Source organism: Pseudophryne corroboree, chromosome 7, assembly GCF_028390025.1.
Source record: "Pseudophryne corroboree isolate aPseCor3 chromosome 7, aPseCor3.hap2, whole genome shotgun sequence".
NCBI classification, from domain to species: Eukaryota; Metazoa; Chordata; class Amphibia; order Anura; family Myobatrachidae; genus Pseudophryne; species Pseudophryne corroboree.
In genome coordinates this window covers 248,859,241-248,883,846 of record NC_086450.1, presented here as the reverse complement: position 1 = coordinate 248,883,846, position 24,606 = coordinate 248,859,241, and positions in this window count along the sequence as shown.

The following is a 24,606-nucleotide window of genomic DNA, read 5'->3' as shown; positions in this document are numbered from 1 at the left end:
CTCTGCTTGTCTACCCGCCGGCGGCCATCTTGAAGCCCACAGCTGAGAATGTGGATACTGCCCTGACTTGCTGCTACCTCGCAGCACTTCACCCCTATCACCTCCCTGCGTGACTGAGTGTTTTACCCCCTGGGACCCGCACAGCTAGGAGTACGTGCCACGGTCTGCCACTCACCGCGCGGCCCCCGATCCCCAGCTCCATTTACCCCTCCACTGTACCTGTATGCCTGCCCTCCGGTGACCCTGTGCGGCCGGGAGTGCGCCCTGCGGCTTGGCTGCCCTGCGGCTCCCCTGAGGCCCAGGAGTCGCGCCCTTCAGGCGGAGTGTCCGTCCCCCGGTGACGCCCGTGCGGTGTGGGGTGCTGGCAATTATTCCCCCCCACCACCCGCAGCTCAAATCCGGGGTGGTGCACAGCCGCTGGCTCCCTCCCTCACTCCAGTGCTAAGGGGACACCGTGTCTGGTCCTTATCTACTGCGGCCATCTCTTGCGTGGGAAGAAGGGGTCTGTGCATTGTGTGACACTCACAGGAAGGGACAGTGCCTGCCTTTACAGCTTCAGTCACCTCAGCTTCCCCTGGGGCTTAGAAGACAGAGAACACCGGTCGTTCTTACCCTGCTGTCCCCGAAGTGTTTATCTTCACCCCTGCAGAACTGTTGCTCTGTTTGCCGATTCATCCCACTCCAATCTCTACTTATACTTTCAAGCTACCTACTCTACGGCCCTGTCGCCCTACACCTGTGAAGCCTCCATAATGTAAGTGCTCCTAGCTCCTCCCACCGCCACTCATGTTTGCCTAATCCACACGTACATGTTATCAATGTGACTGAGTACTCCTGTTTCACTTCTATTCTCTGATTGGACCCGGCCCTCGAGGTGCGCCTTTTATTGCTTTCTGGATACGTTCTTGCTGACGAGAAATGCCTCCTGAAAAAAACAAATATCCCATGCCTCCTAAAATCTCCCCCCCCCCCAGAAACCCCTCCAAATGTCCCCTTTGCAAAGTATCTCCTCTCCTCCCATCATGCCAGATCCCACGGGATCAAGTGTCCTGTCCTCCGCTCTTTCAGTTTCAGGAGTAGATTGTGAATCTGATGCTCCCCTGACCGTGAGATCCCTCTGCCAGATCCTGTCTGCCTTCAAGTCAGAACTCTCTAAAGATCTGACCTCTGCCGTCCGCGAGGTCAAGACCGAGTTGGTAGCGCTGGGGGACAGGACAGATCATTTAGAACGCAAGATGGAAGAACTGGTCGCCCACCATAACGACTAACTCTCATCCCACGATCACCAACAACAAGATCTGGACCAGTTAAAGTCAAAGCTGGCAGATATGGAGGACAGATCACGACGAAATAACATCAAGATCAGGGGCATCCCTGACTTAGTTATCAACTCTGAATTGGAGTCCTATGCCAGTGCTTTATTCAAGAAGCTCCTTCCCGCTGCGGATTCCACGGAGCTTTTAATAGACCGCATCCTTCGCCATCCTAGACCACGCACCGTTTCATCTGACCTTCCTAAAGACACCCTCCTTCGTGTGCATTTCTATACTGTTAAGGAACTTATCATGAGGGCCGCTAGAGAATCCAAAAACTCAGATACTCTAGGAGGACTTCAAATATTCCAGGATTTCACAGCTGTCACCATTGCAAAGAGGCGTGCCTTCACACCTATCACTCACGCTCTTCGGTCCCATGACAACCAGTACCGCTGGGGATTTCCGGTTAAATTGATAGTTACATACAAAGATTCAACCTATGTCATCTCCTCCCTAGATGCGGAAGTTAAATTGTTGCTAGATTGGGACGTAACTATCCAGACGTCGTCTGCACCGTCCCGTGCAGCTGCCGTCCGTCAGGAATGGTTGACCATTTGAGCCCCTAGATTACTGTATAGGGTCCTTTCAAATTTTGTTATCTTTCTCTCAGGTCCACTGAGGTTATAGACCTCTTCCCCTCTACTGAGAGGGGCAGGTTTTTCTAGTATCGTTGTCCACCTAACTAGTTGACTCTTATCCAGGTCTATATGTTACAGGTTTACTCTTTCACTTGTTGTTCAACAAATGTTTTCTCTTGTTTTTTGTTTTTGTTACTTAATTATTGTGCTTGTTAGCGGATATAGAGAACCGTTCCTTTTTTTTTTCTTTTTTTTTTTTCTTTCCATTGAGGGGCTCTAGTATGTTTTGTTGACACTTCCTGTCGATTATATGTTGTTGCCCCATTTACACTCACCTGCTAATTAGTGAGGATTTTCACTACATGTACGTGTTTCTGTTTTATTTTCTGATGTTGTATTAGAGTGGCGGTGCCGGCTCCTCCAGCCTGCCTCCACCTCTTTCTGTACTACTGCAAGTTCCTGAACCTTTTTCCCCTTCCCTGCAGTAGTCATGCAGGTCCAATATACCGGACCTTTTTTTGTTGTTGTTTCCCTCCTATGTCCACGATTTTACCCCTTCTCACCTGCTCCCCACATGCCCCCCTTCCCTTCGAGCTCCAGACATGATTCACTCCTCCATTTACTGTTGCACCCTGGTTTTTGGTACATTTGCACTAAATTTGTTCAATATAGATCTCTTCTTCTCATTCCTGATATGTGTTTCCAATGCTGAACCTTCTATCCCTCAATGTCAAGGGACTGAACTCACCTAACAAACGTAGATTGGCCCTCACATTCTTCCACCAACAAAAAGCAGACGTTGTCGCACTGCAAGAAACTCATTTTTCTTCTGTTAACCCTCTTCTTTTTAAGAACAGCAACTTTCCTGTGGGAAACTACGCTAATGGTCCGTTTAAACGGAACGGGGTGGCTGTCCTTTTTAGCAAGAATGTCTCTTTTGCCCTCCACTCTCAACTCTCAGACAAAAGTGGCCGTTACCTTATTCTTACCGGCCTGTTAGATGACAAGCTTGTCACATTAGTATGCCTATATGCCCCTAACTCTAATCAAGTCCCATTTCTGCGTAAATTGTTTCTCACCATACGTAAAACACTTAAGGGCTCCCTAGTTGTTTTAGGTGACCATAATTTGGTTTTAGACCCGAAACTGGACAAATCTCGTCAATCCTCCCAACCTATTCCGTCTGCTCAATCTGGCCCCTTCCTAGCCTTCCGCACTCTACTCACTGAATTCGTTCTTTACGATGTATGGAGGACCCATAATCCCACGGGACGGGAATATACATTCCACTCCCTAGTTCACAATTCCTATTCTAGAATAGATTTAATTTTATGTGACAAATGGTCTCTCCAGAGAACTAAGGACGTTGATATCTTACCAATTACCTGGTCTGACCACGCTCCAGTTCTCTGGAAATGGAACCTTCATGACATCCGCAACCCCCCTCATCAGTGGCGCCTATACCCATATCTCCTGAATAACCCTTTGTCCAAAAAAATTATTCTTGAATCCATTAACTCTTACTTAGCCACTAACTCCCCCCGGGACACCTCTACTATTAACCATTGGTGTGCCTTTAAGGCTGTTACCCGCGGAGCTGCCATCCAAGCAGGTGCCACTCTCAAAAAACAGGCCCTCCAATTACAGGCGAAACTAGAAGCTGAATTGCTAGATCTCGAAACCCAAAACATAGCCCATCCCTCTAGAACTCTTAAAAATGAAATCTCCAATGTTCGTAGTCAACTTCAAAAACTGTTTCTCGCCCGTACCCAAGCGGCTTTGAATAGGATGCGACACAAATTCTATCTCCTAGGTAATAAATCTGGTAGAATGTTAGCACGCAAACTGCGAGTTCAGCAAACCAGGAATAAGATTAAATATATTTACTCTAGCTCCAAACAGAAGATACTAAACCCTAGAGACATAACGAGCCGTTTTGCGCAATATTACGCCGAACTCTATAACCTATCAACTGACCCTTCAACCCCCCAACCTACCTCTTCTTCTATTTCCTCTTTTCTGAACAATCTCTCTTTTCCTACTCTCACTCAGGAGCAAGTATCTACACTTAATGCCCCATGGTCGGCGGCCGAAGTCTCCGCGGCTATTAAATCCACTACTAGAAACAAGGCCCCAGGCCCAGATGGGTTTGTCACTGATTTCTATGCCACTTTCCATGATGTTCTTTCCCCCCACCTGACTGCCCTCTTCAATACATTCTCTGACCACGGCTCCCTTCCCCCAGAACTGCTGGAAGCGCGTATTATTACTGTTCTTAAACCCGGAAAGGATCCTGCCTATGTACATAACTATCGCCCTATCGCACTGCTTAATTGTGATATCAAACTTTATGCCAAAATGATTGCAACACGTATCAACCAATTTCTCCCATTGCTGGTGCACCCGGACCAAACTGGCTTCGTGCCCGGAAGACAAGCGTCAGATAACACGCGTAGGGTGTTCAACCTGATTGACTCACTCTCTAAAGATCAGGGCATTCTCTTGCTGTCCTTGGATGCTGAGAAGGCCTTTGATAGACTGAATTGGACGTATATGCGTGAAGCCCTCCTCCGATTTGGTTTTAGAGATCGTATTCTAGCCTCTATTTTAGCATTGTATAGCTCTCCTACGGCCCGAGTGTTCAGCAATGGCTTCCTGTCCGACTCTTTTCCAATCACAAATGGTACCAGACAAAGTTGCCCTCTATCTCCTCTAATATTCGCTCTGTCAATCGAACCCCTCGCTATTACAATACGTGACAATCCCCATTTTCCAGCTCTACAATTTGGCTCCTCCCGCCATAAATTAAGCCTTTTTGCGGACGATGTTCTCCTTTTTATCTCTGACCCCAATACTACTCTCCCTCTCTTGCACTCTATTCTAGATGCCTATAGCTTAGCTTCTTACTATAAACTCAACACCACCAAGACAGACGCCCTACCTTTCAACCTCTCCCATTCCCTCCTAACCCTCCAATCCTCCTTTCCATATAATTGGCGGAAACACACGATAAAGTACCTAGGTATCAACATCCCTATCTCCACTCCTGATGTCTTTATTGTCAATTTCTCCCCTCTGATAGAGACATTAGAGGCCCTAACGAAATCCTGGTCATCTTACGAGGTCTCCTGGCTTGGACGTATGGCCGCATTCAAAATATCCCTACTACCCAAATTAATGTACCTGTTCCGCACAATCCCATACATCTTCCCAAAAAAGGCCCTCCAGACCTGTTCTTCTGTCATGTCTAAATATGTCTGGTCTTCAAAACCACCCTTGTTGGCTTACTCCAAAATGGTTCTGCTACAAGCGTTAGGGGGACTCTGTCTACCCAATATTTTCCTATATCAAGAAGCTTCTCTTCTGGCTTCCCTTAAAAATAATTTTGATGTCCATACTCATTTAGGCTGGGTGGAGCTTGAACAAATTCGAGCACACCCACTCCCCCTAGTGGATCTATTTCGCATCCCTAAGACGTTCCGGCCCGCCCTTGTAAATCTCCTTCCTTCCACGTAAGCTACACTACAAACCTGGGACAAATTATCCGTCACTCTATCATCCCCTATATCTCACATTACTCAGATCTCCATCACTACACTAGCACTGATGATACCCCATCTTAATCTATCTAAATGGAGACATGCAGGTATATTATATCTAGGTGACCTACTCGACGGACTCTTTCTGTTACCCTTCTCAGCTCTCCAATTAAAGTTCTCCCTACCCGCCTCAGAACTCTTCCACTATCTGCAAGTTGCACACTGGTGGAGATCAATCCCTACTACCTCGCCGTCATCGCACACAACCTCATATCCCCTCTTCTCTCGCCTTTCCCTAAATAAATCTAAAGGTGACATTACGTTCTGGTATAAACTATTGATTACCCCTATCTCCCTTTCCAAATCTAACGCACAATTAAAATGGGAACTAGACCTGGGAAGAACCTTGTCGCCAACTGACTGGCGTCTCATTTTCTTAGCTTCCTACTCCATGTCCACATGTTTGAATCATACTGAAATGCATATAAAACTGATCCATAGCCTATACTTGACACCCGACCGACTGCATAGATTTTGGCCCTCCTGTAGTAATAAGTGCTGGAGACTCTGTGGTTCAGTAGGTCATATTTACCATATATTCTGGACATGCCCGGTGATTACCAAATACTGGTCCGAAGTGTTTGACTTGATCAATAAAGTACTATCCATCCACCTCACACCGGACCCGACCTTAGCATTATTTCATGTTGTCCCCCCTTCTGTCCCCCCCTCTAGCAGATATGTTTTAGGCCACATTTTAATAGCTGCTCGCACCAACCTGGCTCAGCTGTGGAAACAACCTTCGTCCCCTACCCTGCTAAAAGTTATTTATAAAATGAACCACCACTTCCTCATGGAAACTGAATATATCCCCTCCTCCACCACCACTCCCTCTCCCAAGACAAGCTGGTCCCTGTGGCATCAGTATGTCTCCTCTGGCGAAGGATCTCAATACTTCCATAAACCATCTTCAAGTAGCCCATCTCACTTTAGTTTAATTGAACAACCGGTCAACAACTGATACTCTAGAAAGACGGCCTATTGGGATTCTCTTCCATATGGGTACAGTTCTGTATCTTCCCTCTTTCAAACCGGGGCAACGTTAGTTTAGATTCTCTTTCCTACCTTCTCTCTATTCAAAGCTAAATGCCTAGGCCTCTCGAGCTGGAATCTTGACTTCTTGTTGCAATGTGAATATTACTCTTGTATAGCTCCTTGTACCGAAGCTCTATGATTCCTAATAATGTCTCTATGTCTACTTTATGAAATCTGTTTCTTTTTTTCCACTTTTCTATTGCTGGGTGTAATTGCTATGTTATATATGCTCGTTCTCGATGTACCGGTTCCTATTCCTGGTCTGGATGCTCCCCCTCCCCCCTCCCCATGTACCTCCCCTTTTGCCTCCATAATATGTTGTTTTAATTGTCCCCCTTTTCTTTCTGTACCCCAATCAAAATTATCTTTTTGTCAATAAAAACTATTGATGTAAAAAAAAAAGTGAAAATGTGCCAACTACAAAAGTGATGCAAAAAAAATTATGAAAAGATCAATTCTACCATCATGGATGTTATAAATGAGGAAAATTGCCCGATTTCTTCTGTATATCCCACAGAACCTTTCTGGGTCTTTCTGGGTAAGTATTATAATATTGTCCCATTTATGTTCTCTAATACATATAAAGATGTCCTACTGGGGTATATATTGGTACTGTAAGTTTAGTGATGACACTCTAATCAGTATCCATTAATACATAGTAACATAGTATCTGAGGTTGAAAAAAGACAATTGTCCATCGAGTTCAACCTATTTGTGGTCTCCTATGCATGATGATTTGACTAAAATTTCTGACTGATGCTGCTGTCAGCCGTTGCATTTTATCCCTATTTATAGTAACTATAATGCATGACTATGCACCATACCCCTGGATATCCTTATCCATTAGGAATTTATCTACCTTATTCTTAAAGGTGTTGACAGATTCCGCCATTACAACTCCCTCGGGCAGGGAATTCCAAACACGTATTGTCCTTACCGCGAAAAAGCCTTTACGCCGTATTGTGCGGAATCTCCTCTCCTCTAACCTGAGCGAGTGTCCACAAGTCCTCTGTGTTGATCTAACCAAAAACAGGTCCCGCGCAAGCTCTGTGTATTGTCCCCTTATATATTTGTAGATGTTGGTCATATCCCCTCTTAGTCTCCGCTTTTCCAATGTAAACATGCCTAGTCTTTCAAGCCTTTCCTTGTATTCCTTCGTCTCCATGCCCTTAATTAGTTTGGTCGCCCTCCTCTGTACCTTTTCAAGCTCCAGGATATCCTTTTTGTAGTACGGTGCCCAGAATTGTACACAGTATTCAAGGTGTGGCCTCACTAGTGATTTTATAACGGGAGTATAATACTCTCGTCCCTAGCATCAATACCCCGTTTTATGCATGCTAATATCTTATTAGCCATCTTTGCTGCAGTCCTACTTTGGATACTACTGCTTAGCTTGCTATCTATGAGGACACCCAAGTCCTTTTCCAGTACAGAATCCCCTAATTTTACCCCATTTAGTAGGTTGGTGTAATTTTTGTTCTTGTTACCACAGTGCATTACCTTACACTTGTCTGTGTTGAAGCGCATTCTCCATTTGGCTGCCCATGCTTCTAATTTAACTAAGTCGTTCTGAAGAGACTCGGCATCCTCTGTATTTATAGCCTTACACAATTTGGTATCATCTGCAAAAATTGACACCATGCTCTCTAGACCTTCTGTTAGGTCGTTAATGAAAATATTGAACAATAACGGTCCTAATACTGAGCCTTGCGGCACACCACTTAGCACTTCAGTCCAAGTTGAAAAAGATCCATTAACCACAACGCGCTGCTCCCTGTTATCTAACCAGTTTTTGACCCAAGTGCATATTGTGCTTCCTAGCCCTGATTCTTGTAGCTTGTAGATAAGTCTCATGTGTGGTACAGTATCGAACGCTTTGGCAAAGTCTAAAAAGATTACATCCACGTCTTTACCCTGATCTAGGTTTGCGCTTACTGTTTCATAAAAGCCAAGTAAGTTGGTTTGACAGGATCTGTCCTTCATAAACCCATGTTGATTCCTTTTAATGACCTTATTGACTTCAAGGAACTTCTGAATACTATCTCTTAGAATACCTTCCAATACTTTCCCCACTATAGATGTAAGACTAACTGGTCTATAATTACCTGGTTCAGCTTTACTTCCCTTTTTGAATATAGGCACTACTTCCGCTATACGCCAGTCTTTGGGAACTATACCTGATATAACTGAATCCTTAAAGATCAAAGATAGCGGTTTTGCCAGTTCAGAGTGAAGCACCATTAGAACCCTTGGGTGAATACCATCGGGCCCTGGTGATTCATTAATCTTTAAATGTTTTAATCGGTCACAGACTACTTCCTCGCTTAAATAAGTACCTATCAGTGGGATATTCTCATTATTGAGATTGTGCGTCAGTCCCTGAAATGGGTCCTCTCTAGTGAATACTGTTGAAAAAAACTAATTTAGTGTGTCCGCTATGTCATTATCATTTTTGCTTAAGACTCCCAACTTGTCTTTTAAAGGGCCTATACTCTCCTTCTTTAATCTCTTGCTATTAATGTATTTAAAGAATTTTTGGGGATTCGCTTTGCTTTCCTTTGCTACTAGTTTTTCAGTTTCTACTTTAGCCGCTCTTATTTCATTTTTGCAAATTTTGTTACATTCCTTATAGTGCTGAAATGACTCTGCTTCCCCGTCAGATTTGTATTTTTTAAATGCTCGCCTTTTCTTGCCCATAAGTTCCTTAATCTTTTTGTTAAGCCACATCGGTTTATGATTTTTATTCCTTTTTTTGCTACTCATAGGAATAAATTTGAGTGTATTTTTAGCTAGCAGGAATTTTAGTACCTCCCATTTCTCCGTAGTATTTTTTCCTAAAAACAAACCTTCCCATTCAATATCCCTGAAAAATACCCTCATCTTTTCAAAATTTGCTTTGCTAAAGTTTAGAGTCCTAGTTGAGCCAGTATAGGGCTGTTTATGGAAACTGATATTGAATGTGACCATATTGTGGTCGCTGTTTCCTATGGGTTCCCCTACTATAATACCTGATACCAAATCCCCATTGTTTGTTAATACCAGATTTAAGATTGCATTGTACCTAGTTGGTTCCTCAATTAGTTGGACTAAGTAGTTATCATTAAGTGTGTTTAAAAACATATTGCCCCTAGCAGTATCACATGAATCGTTTTTCCAGTTTATCTCTGGATAGTTAAAATCTCCCATCACTACTATGTTTCCTACTCCTGCTGCTCTTTCAATTTGCTTTAGTAACAATTCCTCATCAGATGCGTTGATACCAGGCGGCCTATAGCATACACCCAATACTAACTTTTTTATTCCTTTTTCCCCGCATGCAATTTCTACCCATAATGTCTCGACAGTGTCTACAGTCCCCTCCTGAATATCTTCCCGTATATCAGGTTTTAAAAACGGCTTTACGTAAAGACACACCCTCCACCCTTTTTATTTAGTCTATCTCTCCTAAACAGTGTATAGCCCTCTAGATTGACTGTCCAATCATGAGATTCATCCCTCCAAGTTTCAGTAATGCCTATAATATCATACTGTTTGCTTGCTGCAAGTATTTCTAGTTCACCCTTTTTACCAGTAATGCTTCTGGCGTTTACATACATACAACTAAGATAAGTATTTTCCCTTGCGTTAGGGACATCTTTCCCCTTATGTAGCAATGATGACCTGTAATCGTCATTGGTTAGTGCTTTGGTAAAATCCCTTTTAGTACCCATGTTAGTAACCTTACCGCCTGCTCTTACCCTCCCCCCAACTTCTCCCCCATTTTGTTTACTACCGCCATCCCCACTATTCTCACTGCATGACCCGTAGTTTCTAGCTAAACCCTCCCCCCAGGCTCCTATCCTACTTGTATTGAGTTGGTTTTCATGAGTATATTCTGGTAAGTATGACGTTGATGTCCTTAGTCAATCCCAAACCATTCATCCCATGTATCATAGGGGAATCTCCATGGACATGTACTGGTAAGTATATAAATGGTATCTCTATGGATTCCTATCTTCTGTATAATGAGGGGAGCATTGCACCTATTCTTCTGTAATTTGCAGTTCTTGTTTCTGTGTTTGTTTTTATTTTTGATTACGTTAGTCTTTATGCTGCACTGATATAAATTCAAAGGAAAGTGAGACCTGGTTAGGTTCCAGTATATACAATCATAAGAATGGTAAGTAATTATTGTTTTCATTCTCCCCATCAAGAAAATCCATTTTGTTTCCTATCTTAGGAGTTCTCCATCCAGGTCAACACCCCTAATGCCAAGGTTTACTTTTTCCATTGCAAAGGCTTTAAGGCCTTTGGGGGGAACTATTATGGTGTCTCAAGAAATGTCTCGCAACATGTGTCCGAATTTTTAAATTGGCCAGGTCCTTTGTGGCATTTCTAATGGTACCAATGTGTTCTAAAATTCGCTTTTTATAGGCCGTATAGTTTTGCGTATGATGGTTTTCCCACAGGGATATTCAATGTTATAAATAACTCCTGGGGAGGTACAGTTGATATAATCCTTTATAATCCATGTTTTGCCATATTTATCTGTGAATGTTGTCTTTGGTGTCATAAATTCACAATATTTACATGTCCCACATTTATAGGATCCTTTTTTATTATGGAGATCCTTCATGAGGGATGCTAGGTGACTGCGTGTCAGATTGTTACCTAAATTGTTTGACCTCCTCCAGGAAATTTGTACCTGATGTGGTAGTATTCATGCCACATCTCTATCCATTTTTAATATGTGCCAGTGCTTCTGGAAAGCATCATGGATTGTCTCTGTGCAGAAGGTACTGATATATCTTATTGTATCTGTTTTCTGTGTTTTTTTCCATGGGGATGAGTAGCGATTCTCTAGTATGGGTCGCCGTCTTTTGAGTCACTTTCTGGATAATGTTTTTGCTGTATCCTCTGGCTCTCAGCCTGTCTGTCAGTTGGTTACTTCTGTCTCTATAGACATCTATATCTGATCAATTCCTTTTTGTTCAATGTAGTTTCCCTTTAGGCACCCCTTTTATTGTTGATGTCAAATGAGAACATGGCATGCAGTATACTGTTGGTTGCTGTTTGCTTCCAGTAGAGGTCTGTGGAAATCTCTCCATCAGTATCAATTTGGATCTTCAAATCTACGAAGTGTATTTGATTTTGACTAATCTCAGTAGTCAATTTGAGATAAAATTGGTTCTCATTCAATATCGAGATAAATTCCTGAAACAGTTGTATATCTCCTTCCCAGATGATCAGTATGTCATCTATAAAATAAAGCCAAAGTGCTACATGGTCTGTATTAATTGTGTTGTTCACAAGTCAATCTCCTTCTACCACTACCTTAGGTAGAGGTTAGCGTATGTGGGGGCACATGTGATCCCCATTGCTGTCCCTCTAAAATGGAGGTAGACCACGTTACAGATGAAATAGTTCTTAGTTAAAACAAATTTCAATAAAGTAATCAGAAATTAATTGAAGTCTTGTGATGCTTCCATGTTAGGGAAGTATCTTACAGCTGCCAGTCCAATTTCATGGATAATGCTTGTATACAAGTTTTCGACGTCACAGCTTTCAAGCCACATATTAGGACTTAGATGAAAGTCCTATAATTTTGTGAGTACGTCAAGTGTGTATCTAATGTATGATGGTAAAGATAGGACATATTTCCGCAAATTATAGTCCACAAAGATACTCGCTTTTTTGCTCAGGCTACTAATTCCTGAGACTATAGGTCTGCCAGGAGGTGTTTCACTGTTCTTGTGAATATTAGGCAATAGATACATTGTAGATATCTTCGGGTTGAGACTTTAAAAAATTCAAGGTCTTGTTTAGTGATAGATCCATTTTGGAAAGCATTCTGGATAATATTGTCATATAAATCCAGGTAATTTTTACTTGGATTTAAAATTAAACGTTTATAGCAGTTGCTATCTCTCATCTGTCTATCCAGTTCCATATTCCTTGGCCAGAGCTCTATGTTACCACCTTTATCTGAAGGTTTTATTATAGTGTCCTGCCATTCCTGTATCTCCTCCAATGCTTTTCTTCCCCCCACCCCCACCCCGGTCAAGTTATCATATTGTTTAATTATTTTTGAGTTCTGTAGATGGTCTAGTTCCTTCGAGACCAAATCACCGAAAACTTTTACCAGGGGCAGATGGAGATATCAGGACTAAAAGTGGATTTCCGATTCAGTTTAGAAATAGTTGGGGGTATACTATCTGTTTGTGTGTTCTCATTCTCTAATTCTTCAAGCATTATCAAGGCAGATAAATCAGTTCTGTTGAGGCTGTCTTGTGTTATATTCGATCCCAATGATCCCAGATTCATGGTTGTTGATGTATCATGGTCATCTATTAAGCATTCTGCACCTTCTGTTTCTGAGTTTAATTTCTGGGAAAATATTTTTTTTAATAAGAGTTTTTTGCAAATAAATGAAGGTCTCAGACTCAAATCTGTCAAATTGTGCGGATGGCGAGAAAGATAGTCCCTTATTTAGGAGGGTAATTTGGTCCATGGTTAATGTTTTGGGGGGTATTCATTTATCGTCGATACTTCCTGCTTTTTCGGGTGTAACGTCTTCTCGGCGTGATCGGACAAAAATAAACAGTTTCACTTTCGGTTTATCGCTGCTATCCAATTACCATCAAGATTCCGCCCTCTTCATCTGTTAATTCACCAATCAGGGGGAAGAGGCTTATCACTGCTATAAAAGGCTTGATTTTCTATGTGTGGCTCACCCACCACAGTGACTAGTGTGAGTTCAGGTGGTCAGTGTGGTGGGTGCTGCAAGCAAGCTGTTTATCACTGAATTACAGGTGTTCTGTAGCAGAGAAGCATCTGATGCATCTTATTGTCCCCAATTTTGAGAAAAGGTTTGTTTTGGGTGAGTAATTTTATACCCCATACCTCAAACTATCTTCAACCCCGTCACCATGCCACATGTAGTCACCCTTTCCCCCAAATACATGGGGTCTCAGTGGGAGGATTTCTATCTTCTCCCCCAAGTCATGTGGCCACATGTCATCCCTTAGACACCTCTTTTTCACTCCAGTTTTTTATTAACCTCTCTTTCCACCTGTTAGGTTCCTGGTGCTCAGAACAAGGGAGATGTTGCGTAGTGAGTCCAGAGCACCAGAACGTGATGCTGAAATAAGGTGTGGTGTGGAAATAGCCCCTAGCACTATACCTCCATTGTTTCACCCGTGTGGTCAGTTCACGCCTGAGTGACTATGGTTTCTTGGGCCCACGGCAGCCGCGTTTGAAGGGCGGATTAGGTCTGCCCAACTCCGATGCCCCCAGGTCTTAGAGTGAGACAAGGCGTGAACCGAGACAGGATACCGACACTAGAACCGACACTGGAAGCAGCTAGACAGACACTGCTAGACAGGAGCTCAGGAACTGGCAGGGACTAGCTCAGAACTCAAGAACTCTGGAACTCAGGAAATATCACCACCGGCAGCAAACAAGAGTCTTCTTAAACCAGAGCAACGGTAAATCCTGGCCTGCAAGACAACTATAAACATAAAATACGGAAAACAGGAATGAACCACTACCTGTGGTTCATAACAGTACCCTCTCCTTAAGGGTGAGCTTTTTTTTTTTTTTTTATATATCAAGGCAAGAGTCAATAATTATTTCTTTTTCTTATTATTATTTTTACAAAGTTCTTGAGGTCTGACCAAGGTTATTCCCCAAACATTGTCTGAACTGATGGTACCTCCCAGCAAGGCTGGGTTCAAATCAGAGATTGGTTTCTTAACCTTGGGAGCTGAACTTTCAGGCAAAGTACTACTATTAGAAGAAGGCAGAAAAGCACATCCTGCAGTAAAAACAACGGGCTGAGACTCTTGTGCCGAGTTTACAGTATACGGTGAACTCTCAGCAGATAAGGCGGGTGACCTAGAGGAACCTGAACCAATTTCTTTGGAACCATATCTTTTAATAACTGCATCACTGAATGCTGGGGGATCCTGAAGAATGGGATCTTCAGTTTTCATTAAATTGGATGCCCACTCAAAAGGCTCCCCTCTAAAGGAATATATCAGATAGAGCACAAGGTTCTCTGAAGTGATGCCCAGAAATGGTCTAGACAACATAATGATGTAATAGTGTTTGTAAAGCGCCAGAAATTGGACTAAGTCGCCATCAAAGATTATAGATGTTGAGATATCAACAGAGTCAGGATCTGCTTCCTTCCCATCTGACTGACTAGAGTGCTTTGCTAGGACCTGGTCACTATTGACCTTACTCGAGGCTGAGACTTTCTGAACCCCACCTGGGGCAGTGACTTTCTGAACCCCACCTGGGGCAGTGGCCCTCGGAACCCCACCCGGGTTGTGACTTTCTGAACCCCACCCGGGGCAGTGACTTTCTGAACCCCACCCGGGTTGTGACTTTCTGAACCCCACCCGGGGCAGTGGCCTTCGGGAACCCCGCTGGGGCAGTGGCCTTCGGGAACCCCGCTGGGGCAGTGGCCTTCGGGAACCCCGCTGGGGGCAGCACCTCGGATTCTTTTACTGGGACTGGGCCGTCAACCTCCCTCTCTGGGACCGGGCCATCAGCCTCCCTCTCCGAGTCGATAATTATCGAAACTTCTCCCGGGACAATGACTTCCGGGACTTTTGCTGAAGCTATAACCTTCAGAACCTCCACTAACGGTATGCCTCTTGAGTCCTTTCCTGGGGAAGCGACTTCTAGACCCTTCTCTGGGGCTGTGTCTCTCGAGACCCCACTTGGGGATATTACTTCAAAGATCCCTTCTGGGGTTTTGCTTCTCGAGTTCCCTTCTAGAACTATGGTTTTAGACACCTTCTCTGGAGTTGCGCTTTTCAAGTCCCTACCTGGGGTAACAGCTTCTGAGACCCCTTCTGGTATTGACACCTGAGCTATAATATTCGATGTCCCTCTATGACCCAGGGCATCGGGTACCGCTCCAGGACTCTGGGCATCGGGTACCGCTCCAGGACTCTGGGCATCGGGTACCGCTTTAGAACTCTGGGCATCGGGTACCGCTCCAGGACTCTGGGCATCGGGTACCGCTCCAGGACTCTGGGCATCGGGTACCGCTCCAGGACTCTGGGCATCGGGTACCGCTCCAGGACTCTGGGCATCGGGCACCGCTCCAGGACCCCGGGCATCGGGCACCGCTCCAGGACCCCGGGCATCGGGCACCACTCCAGGACCCCGGGCATCGGGCACCGCTCCAGGATCCCGGGCATCGGGCACCGCTCCAGGGGTTTGCAACTCTGCTTCAACAGGAAAATCAAGAGAGGAGAGAAACATTCTCCTTTGGTTCCTGAATCTATAATGGGGATCCCTAGCCCAAGGACCCCAATTATAGGACAGAGTGCTTTTTAGTGTGGGTTGTGTGACAAGTACCTCTGCCACAGTAGAGACAGGAGTAGGTCTTGTATCCTGACTCAACTTGGCCAGAGGGCAGGACTTGTCGCCACACGTTGGCTTGCGCAACTCACAGGTCTGCAGATAGTGGCCTAAATCCCCACAATATAGGCATAAATTTAAGTTTCTGCGACGCAGACGCTCCTCTTCTGAGAGCCTGGGCCGCAGAAAACTTTTAAACTTTTTCTCTCCAACTGAACCTGAGGATTCTCTTGTCACCATATTGTGAGCAAGAGTCTCCTTAGAGGTAGATGAACTCTCAACGACTTGTGGCAAGATAAGCAAAATTTTAGTCAGAAGATTTTGCAGTTACTTTAAGGATTGCTGCAAAACTTCCAGTCGCTCAGTTTTCAAAGCACTGAAAGCAGAGTTCAGGGCTGAGAGAGACGCCTGCAGGGCTTGCATAGTTGGCATAGGAGGATTTTAAACTAGACAAGACAAGACTAAACTAGACTAGACAAGACTGGACTTTTTTTTTTTTTAAACTAGACAAGACAAGACTGGATTCTGCACACCGGATTGGATTCTGCACACTGGACTGGATTCTGCACACTGAATTCTAGACAGGACTGGCTTCTGCACACCGGACTGGATTCTGCACACTGAAATCTAGACAGGACTGGATTCTAAACACCGGACTGGATTCTGCACACTGAATTCTAGACCGGACTGGATTCTAAACACCGGACTGGATTCTAAACACTGAATTCTAGACAAGACACTGGACCAAAAAAGAAAAAACTACTATTTAGCTTTGTTTCTTTTTTGTTGTATGGCTGGTGATAATGTTAGGTTCCTGGTGCTCAGAACAAGGGAGATGTTGCGTAGTGAGTCCAGAGCACCAGAACGTGACGCTGAAATAAAGTGTGGTGTGGAAATAGCCCCTAGCACCCTACCTCCATTGTTTCACCCGTGTGGTCAGTTCACGCCTGAGTGACTATGGTTTCTTGGGCCCACGGCAGCCGCGTTTGAAGGGCGGATTAGGTCTGCCCAACCCCGATGCCCCCAGGTCTTAGAGTGAGACAAGGCGTTAACTGAGACAGGATAATAACAAGGGGACCTCTAACTAAAGCAAACAGAAGGCTAGGGGCTACTAACAACTCTAAAACTAAATATATGTGTGGCACGCCGCCAAAGGAAAAGAACAACAAAGGAAATGCTGTCCACACGCCGACACAATACTGTTGTGTACCAGCGGTGACAGCATAAGCAGAACCCTCTGCAAAACACCAGTAACAAAATATAACCAAAGAATACTGCGGCCTAGACCGACGGACGCGGCAAAGCCGCTACTCACGGAACCGGTACAAATACTGGCAAACGGACAGGAACCCCCAATGCAGCCGACACAGACTCTCAGAACCGGAGGACACGCAGAATCCCAAACGACAGACCGGTGGACACCAAGAAGCCAGACACTCGACCAGGCACAAACAAAGCCACAGGACTTCTGGACAGGAACGCTTCACGGCAGGACACGGGATCAGACACTGGAACCGACACTGGAACCAACACTAGAACCGACACTGGAAGCAGCTATACAGACACTGCTAGACAGGAGCTCAGGAACTGGCAGGGACTAGCTCAGAACTCAAGAACTCTGGAACTCAGGAAATATCACCACCGGCAGCAAACAAGAGTCTTCTTAAACCAGAGCAACGGTAAATCCTGGCCTGCAAGACAACTATAAACATAAAATACGGAAAACAGGAATGAACCACTACCTGTGGTTCATAACACCACCATGCAAAGCAATCCCATGTTGCCTCTTCCTCCCTAAGCCATGCAGGTTGTGTGTACCCCCCATGTTTTCTTGCCATATGCAGTTTGTTTTAATTTTTTTTACTGTTTTTTTAGATATGTCTCGTGAAAAATGACAACTGCAATCTCCATAGTCATCTGATCCCAATCCAAAAATGGATGAGTAGTGGCGTCCAGACCTAAGGCAGAGGAAATCCAACATGGAGACACAAGACACACAGTGGACATAGGTACTAATTTTCTCTACAGATGCAACCGCCCAGATTTGTCTACACATTTGCAAACATTTGTCACTCATTTACATGCCTCAGACATGCCCCACCCCCACCCTGCCACTCTTTTATACCCCCATGCCCGCCCTGGCACTTTTTTATACCCCCACGTCCAGCCTGGTACTCATTTACACCTCCTCAAACATGCCCCACCCTGCCAGTCTTTTATAACCCCATGTTGACCCTGGCAATCATTTACTCCTCATACATGCCCCTCCCCCGCACTGCCACTCTTTTATACCCACATGCCCACCCTGGCACTCTTATACCCACAGGCACACCCTGGCACTCATTTACTCCTCCACAGACATGCCCCACCCCTGTCCTGCAACTCTTTTATACCCCCATGCCCACCCTGGCATTCATTTACACCTCCTCAGTTACAAACCTCACCCTCCATGGCACTCTTTTATACCCACAAGCTCGCCATGGCACTCATTTACACCTCCTCAGACATGCCACACCTCTGCCTTGCCACTCTTTTATAGCCATGCCTATGCTGTACCTCAACCTGTTTGTCTGCTGAATAGTATCCTTATATGTATTTCAGGATACTAATGAGGAACTAGAATTGTCAGAGGAAGAGGAACCTGCACATCCCAAAAGGAAAAAGGCCAAGGCTATCAGATCCATCTGATTTAATAATGCAGAGAACGATGCATTTTTGTAGAGGGTGTGAATAGGCATTAGGACAAGCTTCTATGAACCAGTGCAGCCAAGACTCATCCCAAAGAAAAGGCTCATATCTGGAAAGAAATTGTCCAAAATGTAACTGCAGTGTCTGGTGTAAACGGGAAGTGGATGTCTGCAAAAAAAGCTACTGCGATTGTAGAAGTTGTACCCTCTCCCCCCCCCCCAAAAAAAAAAAAATGGCAATGGAACATCAGTATCAAACTGGTACAGGTGGTGGGCCACCTGTTGAAACCACTTGGTTGGCCTGGGAGGAAAAGATAAAGCAGAGGATAAATCCAGCTATGGTAACTGGATTGGCTGGCAACATTGATAGCAAGCATTCAAGTAATTAACCATGTCTTAAATAAAAACATTTTTTTTTATATACACAGCAGATCCCAGAGTCAATCCACCTGGAAGACCCCATGCAGCCTCAACCAGTGGAAGTGTTTATTGTCTCCCTGGAACCTCCTCAAAAGTTCAAGGTATTTTTGGAGGTTTTATCATCTGAGATCTAATGCTAATATTTTTTAATTTTACAGGTGGTTGCATGTTTTTTTAAATTTGCCAATTTTTTTAACAAAAATTAGCATTACCAATAGGAATGGCAGAACGACGCCGTACGCATGTTCCAGAATCTGGAAGCCCTCTACGCTCCCAAAAAAGGCATGCTGAAGCAGTGCCAAGACATGAAAGGCATTGACATCCGAAAGAGCCAAGGGTAACTCCATCCCACCCCTTCGCAAGAGATACCAGTGTATCAATTGGAATACTGGAGAATGTAAATGTATACCCCAAAGTTAGCAGTCAAATTTAACAAAGGGGTAAAAACTCACTTGTATATCATAAGTGAGGGGGGATAGTCGGCTTTGGCGACCCAACTACAAAAATGTTGTACCTGGTATGGCTTCCACTTATTTGTGTGCCTTTTAAAGAGCAGCACTGGCACATCAAAACCAGCCCCACGTTCACCATTATGTCAGGCAAGTGTCCTTTAAATTTTCAATTTAAACCAGACATTTCTAATATACAGTATTCCTATACTTTGTGTGGCCCCGAAATGGAATTGGCTGAGGTTAGATAAGCAATTTCTTACACTAATTTTAGGCTAAATTATTTTTGTTTTTGTAGTGTAAAGAATAAAAGGTGGCTTCAAATTGACCAATAACATTGTCCATTTCAGCACATTTGTAATGGTTTTTGAAGGTACATGGGTTCTAAGGCACAATCCCTCTCAAGATTTAGCGTTACTGTTTGCTAGTTTTCCCTGTCCTACGAAAAAGGTAATTTGTGGTACCAAAAAAAAAAGTTTTCAACTCTCCAGTGCGTTAGTTTATTCCATGAGATGCTAAATTACAGCCGTATACATTTCCTCAGCTTTGTAACAGTAACACAACCAGAGTGCTGGAGGTTTCATGAATAGTCCATCTACATAAATCAACACAGAATCCATGTTATGCCCTATTTGAAGATCAGAAAACGGAATCTGGATATGCACAAGCTGTATACTGTTATGTTTGTTAGGAATACACCCCTGTAGTTAAAAAAAAAATGAATTCCTGTTGTTTTGCTAAAGTTTTTTTTACAAATTACAAACTTTTCTTTATTTATTTGCACCAAATAATAGATTACAGAGAACACCAGTGCGTGAGAGGCCAGCAGTCTGTGAGAAGTGGAGGAGAGTCCTCAACTTTAGGACCATCCACAAAAGATTAAAGCCAATCCAAAGGTAATTTTGACATGACTACATCATTTTGATACTTGTTTTAAGTATGTATTTGTATATTATAATAGCTTTACAGTAACCGTAATGTCATTTACTTACTGCAGGAATGCTTGAAAGATGACGTTCACCAATTTCCAAGCCAGTATGCCAAAAGCACTCAAAAAAAAGATATATCGGGGAGGAAGCAAGAAGGGAGCAAACATCAGAACAACAAAGACAGCATGATAGGTTAACTCCATCACATGTTCTGGAAACATGGACAACTTCCCCCATGGGAGTAATTGACGAACCTATTCCTGTTGCAGAAGGTTTGTATAAACCAATTAATTTCAGATCCTTACACTATGATGAACTACTCGTGCTCCATATCACTTACTACTGTTTGGAAATGGTGAAAAACATAAAACTGTGTGATGTTAATTTGAACACAGGGAAATGTTGTTTTTTAAATGGAGATTCTTTAAAGCATTCACAAAAGACAACAACTTTTCTATTGATTTTTTGCAGAAGAATTAATCGAGACATGCGATACAAGCACGGCACTTCAGGCATATCATGAAACAGAGGAAGAAAGGCACATTTCTTGCATACAGCCAGAATCCCCAAGAGTGCAGATAGTGGTTGCACCAACATCCAGTACAGATTTGTCACTTGTTGAGGATGAGGAGCCAGCAGAAGAACCACCAATGAGTCAAAGACGAGCAACTCCAACAGGTTAACTACCAATTTTGAATAGACTATAATCACTTCTTGCAATTGGGTTATTGCTGTAAATGTAATTTAACCCCTTACAATCTTCGAATTTTTAGAAAGACCTCAACTGGTTGAGGAGCTCCAAGACCGGCAGCCACAGGGAAGAGTAGCATGAGTTCAAGAAATATGGAAAGCTGTCAAGACAATTTCTGGAGAACGGTCGACTTACGTTTACAGCAGATGGATGAAACGCTCGACCGAGTCACAGACAGTTTAAAGGAGGTCAAGGATTCCACTACTGCGATGTTTAATAACACTGATGAGAAGCTTGGTGTCATGATAGTGTCTCTAAGCATACTAGTGGACAACACTTCATGCCAAGCCAACTTCCTGGAACACATGAAAGCCAGTTACACCCAGAACACGTCCAATACCTCATTTATTGCCACAAATTTACAGTCCATGAATTTGACAATGCAGAGGATGTTGGCAGTGCTAAGTCAGGGACAACATCATGCCCCGTATACAGTACCAACTCAACATGCCTGGTTGGGTCAAGAAGGATAACTCCAAAGGTTTCCCCCCGGCTATGTTGTATATCAAACTGTGCCTATAGCGCCTAGTCTCCTAGTGGAGGGAAATGTTACCAGTGGAGTACCCCAGGGATCTGTACTCGGACCAGTTCTCTTTAATATCTTTGTGGGTGACATTGCAAATGGTATTGAAGGGAAAGTAGGCCTTTTTGCAGATGATACAAAGATATGCAACAGGGTAGACACACCGGGAGGGGTAAAACAAATGATTGATGACCTAGCTAGATTTGAAAAATGGTCAAGAACATGGCAACTACAGTTTAATGCTAAAAAATGCAAAATCATGCACTTGGGTCTCAAAGAGTACTATAATGGAAACTACTGAGGAGGAAAGGGATTTAGGAGTCACTATTTCAAGTGACTTAAAGGCAGGAAAGCAATGCAACAAAGCAATGAGAAAGGCAAGTCAGATGCTTGGTTGCATAGGAAGAGGAATCAGTAGCAGGAAAAGAAAAGTAATAATGCCACTGTATAGGTCATTTGTGCGGCCTCATCTGGAATACTGTGTTCAGTTCTGGAGACCATATCTCCAGAAGGATATAAATACATTAGAGAGTGTACAAAGAAGGGCAACTAAAATGGTGCATGGCCTACATCACAAAACTTACCCGGAAAGGCTAAAAGTTCTTAACATGTATAGTATGGAGGAGAGAAGGGAAAGGGGAGACATGATAGAAACTTTCAAATATACCAAAGGTTTTAACAAAGTTCAGGAGGGAAACATTCTTCAAATGAAGAGAAGTATTAGAACTCGAGGACATACACTGAAACTGGAGGGAGGCAGGTTCAGGGGAAATTTAAGGAAAAATTACTTCACAGAAAGGGTAGTGGATAAGTGGAATAGCCTCCCATCAGAGGTGGTAGATGCTAAGACTGTAGGGCAATTTAAACATGCTTGGGATAGGCATATGAATATCCTTACAAAGAATTAAGGTTCAAAAAGGGTTGAGATTACCTAAAGGATAAAAAGAAGGGGCAGACTAGATGGGCCAAGTGGTTCTTATCTGCCGTCAAATTCTATGTTTCTATGTTATGTTTAGTCCCACACCACCAGATAGTGCAACCACACCTGCTTCAGCCTCTCAAGACCTCACTCCGGATGATGTAAATATGCCCGAATCTTCAAAATGTAAGGTACAAATAGAAATAAACACTGTGACCGTGATTTACTAAAGTTAAAAAGTGGTTAAATAAACTGTTTAAGGGCTACTAACTGCATTTCCTTATGTCCTTACCTCTGTCCGACGGGCAGCCATCGCGCAGGGTAACTCCGGTTTTAGATGGCCTCACCCTGTAGAAGCCTATGGGGCTTCTTCAGCTATGTGATGTGGTGAGGGTTCCGTCACGGAACCCTCCAAGCACCCCCCTTGGCCGCCACTGGTATGCGCATGTAAAGATCCACTCCTGGATCAAATTCCTCAGATACTGGCAGCAGCAGCACATAACGAAGGACATATCTGATCTCTAGAGCTGTCCTTCCAAATCTTAAGCACATATGTTAGTACGTACAGTATGTGATTAGAGTCGGCACGATGTGTGGCGGTACGTTATGCAACATGTTAACAGATCCCACCCTTTAATGTGATAATGCTGTGTTTGCCTTGATGGAAACATTTCTATTAATTGGAAAATTTTCTGAGATATGTTTTTTTATTTTACCAAAGTAGACTGCAAAAATAATGTAAAGTTCCTGTAAATGTACAATAGTCTGTATTATTGATTAATAAAGCAGTGACAAGTAGTATTATGCACACACATACATGCTAAAATGCTATCATACAAATATTTGTGTTTTTTTTTAAAGATTTCTATAACCTTATAATATTTTCAATTTTCATCCAGGATCACCAGGATAAGGATCAAGTGCAATTATCTTTTCAAATTCAAAAGGTCACAGTTCTGCATTATTTGGCAATGAAAAAAAAAAAAACAAGTTATGCCTACTGTGCACAGGGGCTGCCATTGTGCATGATTATAATAACTAAAACAATGACAGCCAGTAAGGAAAGAGCCTGAACACCGCAGCCAGTTTATGACTACTGTCCCTTAAGACTGCTTTACATACTGATTTTTTTTAATCTCCCACACATCTCTGTTGAATTAAAAATGGGCATTATTAACAACGATTACCTTTGAATAAATTTTGGGGAAATAATCAATAAGCTATGGAAAGTTATTAGTAATACAAACCACTAAGGTGAAGGGCAAAATCATTGTTAAAAAGGCAATCAAAGTTACAAAAAAAAAAACTGTTCCAAAACCAACATTAATGCAATTCAACTGAACTTTTTACCTAGTTTGAATATTATTCTATTAAATGTAAAAAATTGTATGATTCTTTAGTTATTTCTAACCATTGGTTTTGTACTTTCAGGTTTACAGAAGTACAAACAAAGGAATCTTGGAAATAAGACTACTCAAACTGTAATTTGGCAGTGTATATAGGGGGTAATTCTGAGTTGATTGCAGCAGCAAGTTTGTTTGCAATTGGGCAAAACCATGTATCCTGCAGTGGGGGCAGATATAACATTTGCAGAGAGAGTTAGATTTGGGTGGGTTATTTCATTTCTGTGCGGGGTAAATACTGGCTGCTTTATTTTTACACTGCAATTTAGATTTCAGTTTGAATACACCCCACCCAAATCTAACTCTCTCTGCACATGTTATATCTGCCCCCCCCCCCTGCAGTGCACATGGTTTTTCCCAATTGCTAACAAACTTGCTGCTGCGATCAACTCAGAATTAGGCCCATAATACACTATACACTATGTTAAAAACTACCTCCAATTTTTGCTTCACCAAATATATTGTTATAAACATTTTTCAGAATAAAAAATGATTTCTAAGTTACTACACTCTAATGTGGTTGACTATAGGTAAGCTCAGAGTAATCAAATCCTTTGTAAGCAGGAGCAAATATCATGGCATAGGAATAGACTGAGGATGATCTCTTTTTGTTTGGTTTTGTACAGTTTCTTTGTGAGGC